The sequence below is a fragment of the Megascapheus bottae genome, chromosome 9 (assembly GCF_031878675.1).
Source record: "Megascapheus bottae isolate mThoBot1 chromosome 9, mThoBot2.hap1, whole genome shotgun sequence".
Lineage (NCBI taxonomy): Eukaryota > Metazoa > Chordata > Mammalia > Rodentia > Geomyidae > Megascapheus > Megascapheus bottae.
Genome location: NC_143517.1, coordinates 41,232,404 through 41,239,360, shown reverse-complemented (window position 1 = coordinate 41,239,360; position 6,957 = coordinate 41,232,404). Strand labels below are relative to the sequence as shown.

Sequence of the window (6,957 nt, the reverse complement as noted above, 5' to 3'; positions counted from 1 at the left end):
CGGGGCTCCCGGGCCTTACCGGGGCGTGGACACCCTCAGGAAGGTCGCCTTAGGAGTGCCATCACACCGTGGGGGGGAAAGTGACGAGGGAAAGCCAAACGGGTGACCACGGCGCCCTTCCAATGGGGCGCGCCCCGGAGGGGGAAAGGAGTATCGCCGCCAAATCCCAAGTCCGGCCCGGGGACCCACCTCCGGCTCCCTGCCACTCCCGCCCTCCGCCCCACCTCCCCGGCCAACACAAAGCCGGCCCCAAGGCGGTGGCCAGGACCCGGGTAGGCCGCCTGGACGGGCGGGCCCAGGCCCGGCGGAGCCTAGGCGCAGGCCTCGGCCTGGGGACGCTGCTGTTCCCGGCTGGCTGGGGCGGGAAGGGCGCGGGGGTAGAGTTCCCACGGCCCTGGGGGTGTCCCCTCCCCCCGCCCCGCAGGCTCGCCCGCCCGCCCGCCACGCCCGAGGTGGCGGCCTCGGCTTGCAGAGCCGGGGCTGGGCCGGCCGTCGGGCGCCGGCGAATGGCTCCTTCGGAGGCGCCAACTTGCGGCCCTCCAATCAGTTCCCCCATTTGCCACAGGCCGCGGCCCCGGGCCACCTGTGCAAGCTGGCCCAACCATGCCGGGGCAGGGAGGGAAACGAGAGCAGGGAGGACGGGCGAGTGAAGAAGGGGCCGAGGCCCCAGCGACCTCGCCGGCTCCGCGCCTCGCCTCGGATCCGGGGCGAGACACGCGCGCGGGCCGCGCACACGAGCGGGAAGATGGCCGTGTCGGCTTCGGTATAAAAGCTCTTTGTTGCGCTCACACAAAAGCAGCCGAACCCGCATTTCCATCGGGGCCTTTGCAGAAATCCCAGGGATTCAGCTGAACTTCCAAAACGGGCCCTGGACGCCCGAGGTGGCGGACCCCCTCCAGCAGGAACACCAGGCCTCCCGCCCCCACGGCCCGCAGCCTCGGGCCGGCGCGGGTCGGGCGCGGGTCGTCCGTCCCGGAGGAGGCAGAGAGGAAAACCTGCGCTTCCTCCCCAACCCGAAGGAGAAAATTAAAACATTCACGCCTTGGTAGGGTTTCTCCTCTTTATCAAGGTAAAAAAAAGCACAATCCGGAAGATCTGGATCCACCAATAATAATAATAATAATAAAGAAATAAGAAAAAAAATTAAAAAAAACAATAGCAACCTTGGAGGGGAGGGAAAAAAAGAGGCAAAAACAAAAACACAACACAACAAACGAGTTGCCATCAGCCCCAAGTGGCAGCAGCCGCCGCCGGCGCGTGTGATCCACTTACTTGTCCGGCTCTTGTGACATGTTTGATCCAATGAACTCGCTCCCCTTTTCCTGGAGCCTCAGCCTCTGGTGAAACTGGACTTTCAAGTCTGTGCAGGTGAAGGTGTGTGAGAGCGCCCGAGATGGCAGAACAAGAGCTACAGGTAATTCTGCTTTTTCCGTCCCCCCTCTCCACTCTCGCTCGCTCGCCGGCTCGCGCCCTCACCTAGCCGGAAAGGTGGGATGGGGGGAGGGGGGCCCTCACATGGGGCCCAGCTCAGAGGCGGCCGGGCGGCGCGGAGTCCCTCCTGGGTCGTGGCAATGGGCAGACAGTGGCGGACTTGGGCGGCCACACAGGTAACTTTCTCGCAAGAAGCTGAATTCTTTCACTAAAGGGTACAAGCCCCAGGGACGAGCCGCGCGGTGATTGGCTGCAGAGCTCCCTCAGGTGAGCTGCCATTGGCAGAGGCGCGCTCAGGTAAGGCCCTTCTCCAAGTGCAGGTAACTCACTCCGAAGTTTACCCGAGTGGAGCGGTTGGCCCCGCTGGCAGCCCTGAGGCTGCCTGGGGCAGAGAGAATGCTTGGAGCAGACTTTTTCCTTCTCCTCCTCCTCCTCCTCTCTTCTTCCCCAGCCGGGGGTGGGGAGGTGAGCAGGTAGGGGGTACTGATGGGAGACCCGGAATGAAGGAATGGGAGGTGGGGGTGGGGGGGAAGCTACTTGTAAACACTAGGAATTGTGGGTCAAACGGAAGGAGAGAGAGTGTTAGCAATCCAGAGTCAAACGTGCAGCACACCACAAGGTATTTAATACCTCTCGTAAGACAACTGACATGGGCAGAAGAGTAAGCGACTTTAGTTACTTTGAGCTCAGAGGAGGGGGAAAGAAACACAAAGATTGCCGGGTCTGGTTGCGTAATTGCATTTTTAGCATTCTTATCCACAACACTTTTCATGCCCTAATTGCTACAGGTACTATGTAGGTTACAGATGTTCAGATAGGCCACCATGCTCTCAAGAGCGAGAAGAGGAAGAGCTGGGGAGGTTCTGATAAACAAAGGCCATTTGGGCGGAATGGATTCCCTAAGATGGCCCAGGCGCACCTCTCGGATCTCTCAGCTCGGTAGCCTGGGATTCCAGAGCTGCAAACAACCGCTCGCTGAATGAGTTCCGTAAACCTGCTGCCATTTGGAAGTCTCCCGGCCAGCATCCACATTTGCATTGTAATTCAAGAGAAGCAGCTACGGCGGAGGTGCTTTATCCTTGCAGTTTAATATGGTTGCTAGGGAAAACGTGCAGGATGAAAGTGACTTTCTTGTGGTTCTGTTTGTCCTGGTTAGGAACAAGTGGAATCAGCAAAGGTGTAATTTATAACGGCTGTTCCTGAAGAGTGGAAGTTCTGACAGAGATCTAGCCTGTACATGTGGATTGTGGAAATAAAGAAGGGCACGGGAAGCTTACCACATTTTGTTTCAAATGAATACTAAAGCTACCAGGCTTACTTCAACTTAAAACTTTATGGGTCACATAGGTCCTAAAAATCAGATTATAAAGTTTGGCGCTGCTGGCTCACACGTGTAATCCTAGTTATGAAGGAGGCTAAAATCTGAGAATCACAGCTCAAAGTCAGCCCTAACACAGCTCAAAGTCAGTGAGGCTCTTACCGCCAGTTAATTACCAAAAAAAGCCAGAAATGGTGCTGTGGCTTAAGTGACAGAGCATTAACCTTCAGTAAAACAAGCTCGGAGACAGTACACAGGCCCCAAATTCAAATCCCTGGAATGATACCCACACACAAAAAAAATCACATTATGAAACAAGATTTGCTTGTCCATGTTTTGACTCTAAGACAAATAAACTTTACAATTGTATTCTTTTCTTTAAAAAATCTAACCTTATTGTTGTGCTGAGCGGTAATGAGTACATTTCTTTATTGGACAATGTTAACCCCTTCCTTCATTTGTATTTCCTTCTCCCATCTCTGCCTACAAGTTAACATAGTTCATCTTCCACTGAGTGTATACTGAACAGCATGATTGCATTTGTTTGCCCTTCTTCCCTTTCTAATTTCCCCCTTCCCTCCTTTAAAAAAAAAGCAATAACAAGCACCATCATCCACAACTAGTCTTTTCTTAAAACAATCTAAGCACCCACAGTTACTTTAAAAATAACATAATACTTTAATTAATAGAGAGCCCATTTCTCTCTTGCCTTTTCTATCTCCTTTCTAGAGGCAAACACATTCCACTGTCTTGATTTATCAATGTAGATTTTGGGCTTTGACCACCTGTTGTCTCAGATAAGGCTGTAGCCCTCTGCCCCACCCACTTTCCCCATCCAGCCATTCTTCTAACCTAAGATTCACAGTTTCCAGGCTAAGAAGGAAGAGGCTGTGCAAATACTAGTGACCACAGAAACAACTGGTGTACTACAGTTGTTTGTCTTCCTATAAAACCCTTTATCTCTTAGATTACTGGGCTCCTATCCTTATATTTTTTCTACAACTGATCAAGGTAATTGATGTCAAATTTGTTTCCCAATTGATCAAGCAACTGTTTACCTGTTGGAAATGGAAATGGTACATTCCTCCAAAACTCTCCTGTCCTCATGTTCCAATGGAGATAAGTTGTTCTGGGGACCTGTTTCTGCTCAGTTTTCATACTGGGACTCTCCTAAATAGGTCAGAGGAGACCATCATTTCATTGTCACTGGCATTTCCCATTGCTTTGTTTACCAAAGCTCAAGAAGGAGAATGGAAGGTACAATTTTAAGTCCTTACATCCTTGAAGGGTCTTCATTCAGCTTTTATTTTTGATGGGAGAATTCAAGCAGGTGTGGATTGCAGTTTTTCATCCATGATCTCATAGAAATTGCTTTCTTATCTTCTAGCTTCCGGTGCTACTGCTGAGTATTTTAGTGCCATCCTGATTCTCATTCCCTTGTGATCTGGAATTTTGCTTTCTAGGAACTTATAGAATGATCACGTTACCTCTAGGAGCCTGAAATGCCTTAATTATATGCCTTAATTCAGATATTCATCAGGCTGTCCTTATGTCTAGTTTAGAAAATTCTCCTGAGATATTTCTTTAATAATGTTCCCTCCTTTTGCGGTAGACCTCCCTAGCAGAATAGTTTAGAACATAGACGTTCTAGAAGATGATTGCCTGAGTTCAAATCCTGGCTCTACTGGCTTTGGGCAAGTCACTTAATTTTACTGAGGTTCAGATTCCCTATCTGTGGCGAGGATATTATAATAACAAATTATCTCACTGATATGTCTAAGCATTAGACACATAGTAAGTGCACAATTACTTTTTACTCAGCTTTTTAATGAAGATTTTGTGGTTACACATATTCGCTGCAGCAGGGAAGAGTTTCATTGTGACATTTCATACACACATAAATGTATCCTGCTTCTCTCCTTCTTAGAATAAACCCAACAAGTTTCATTGCTCTGTTTCCATCTATGCCTATAAAATACATCAATCATATTCATTCTCACTCACCCTCCCCCTTGCTATTCTACCTGCCTCTCCAGAGAGCCTATTTTACTTTCTTGTCCTTTTTTTAAGTACTATAGGCATTGTACAAAGAGGTTTAACCATGGTGTTTGCATACACTTACATGGTATAATGTATATACTCGTATGCATTATATATAATCAGAATAATATCCTCTAAGCTGGATGCTGTGGCTCACTTCTATAATCCTAGCTGCTCTGAAGGCTGAGATCTGAGGATCTGTTCAAAGCCAGCCTGGGCACTAAAGTTCGTGAGACTCTTACCTCTGATTAAGGACCAGAAAACTGAAAGTGGTCTGTGGCTCAAGTAGTAGAGCACTAGCCTTGAGCTGAAAGGCTCAGGGACAGCACCCAGATCAGAATTCAAGCCCCATCACCCCCAAAAAGAAAAAGAATAATCCCCTTATTGTGCCTTCTTTCCCCATTCCCTGACCCTTAGTTGTTCTCACTGCAAGCTTGCAGTGAGATCCCTATGCCATCATCATATATAGACAGGATTTAATTTTTTTTAGTGGGTTGTGGGTCTTGGACTGGCCTGGGCCCTGTCCCTGAGCTCTTCAGTTCAAGACTACCATGCTATTCCTTGAACCACAGTGCCATTTCCCATTTTCTAGTGGCTAATTGGAGATAAGAGTCTCACAGACTTTAGTTGCCTGGGCTGGCTTTGAACCTTGATCCTCAGATCTCAGCCTCCTGAGTAGCTAGGATTACAGGCATGAGCCACCACAACCAGCTCAGAATTTTTTTAAGCCATGCCTGCAGTTCCCCCCCATACCCTGCCTTTTTTTTTTTTCCCAAAATTCCTCTTTGGCTAGCTGCTGGTAGCTCTCAATTTTAATCCTTGCTACTCAGGAGACAGATTTGACAACTGCAGTTCAAAGCAGGAAAGTCCATGAGAGTCTTATAAAAAAAAAAAAAAAAAAAAAAAAAAGCCAGAAGTGAAGCTATGGTTCAAGTGATAGAGCACTAGCCTTGAGCAAATAGCTCTGAAATGGCACCCAGGCCCTGCATTCAAGTCTCAGGACCAGCACAAAAACAGTACAAAACAACAACAAAAACCTTCTCTTTGTGTGACAATGGATCTTAGAATTTTCATCCTTTTCCTATGAGATACATTTTCATATATTTTAGAGGCTATTCCCTTACTTTACATGTTCCTAGAATTAAGCCCTCTCAGTGTCTTCCATGCTATGCTGGTTAATTGGAAGTAAGAGTCTCAGAATTGTCTGCCTGTGCTGGTTTCAGACCTCAGTCTTCAGATCTTAACCTCCTGAGCAGCGAGGATTACACGCATGTGCTGGAGTCTTTTCAGTCTGTCATCCTTAATTAGAAGTCCAACATTACCCAAAAGTCCTTACCAATATATCTCAAATTGTTTGTACAAATCAAACCAGTGTTAAAGGCGAAATCATTATTTTTGCTAGTTCGAAATGATCAAGGTTATTTCTAAATCTAAAAACTCATCCTTGATTAGATAGCTAGGTATTCTCATTGTCTAATACTACTATATTGGTTATTTAGAATCGTTGATGAGGGAGGCTTGAATGGATCATTTAAAAATGCTAGCCATGAGAGGCTGAGAGTTTGGCTTAGCAGTAGAGTGCTTGCTAGCTTGCATGAAAGACCCGGGTTCCATTCCTCGGTATCACATACACAGAAAAAAGCCAGAAAGGGTGCTGTGGCTCAAGTGGTAGAGTGCTAGGACTTAAGAACGCACAAGGACAGTGCTCAGGCCCTGAGTTCAAGCCCCAGGACTGGCAAAAAGAGAAAAGAAATGCTAGCCATGAAATTATCTCTATTACCAATTGCTTTGTTTCCTTTGGCAGATTTTTTAAAATAAATAGATAGCAAAGCTTCTGCCAAAAAGATTGTGAGCCTGAACACTACCCTCTCTAAGCATCTTTACCGTAAACACATAAGTACTTCCGTGGTCCCCAAAATGTGCTCCCTGGATATACCAGCAATAACATCACTGGTAATAGGAATGCAAACTCACAAACTTGCTGCAGACCCACTGAGTTCACAGCTCAGGGAGGTGAGGAGCAACCTTGTCTCTAAAACAGTTCATCTATGCCCTGAAGCATGTTAGAGCTTGAGAGACACAGCAGCATAGAGTTCTGGAAGGATAAAGTTGTATATCCTTAGCCACTGTCAGCCTGCAGTATGCTGGACATGAAGTTTTCCAGGGAA

The 6,957-nt window shown here is 47.7% G+C and overlaps 1 long non-coding RNA gene across 1 annotated transcript; it reads left to right on the top strand.

Annotated features, from left to right (window-relative positions):
- The first annotated feature begins 1,004 nt into the window (after positions 1–1,004).
- On the top strand, positions 1,005–3,090 carry LOC150059085 (uncharacterized). The gene is made up of 3 exons (XR_016536681.1): positions 1,005–1,414; positions 1,646–1,728; positions 2,220–3,090. It is a non-coding gene; the product is annotated as an uncharacterized LOC150059085 (long non-coding RNA).
- The last annotated feature ends 3,867 nt before the right edge of the window (positions 3,091–6,957 follow it).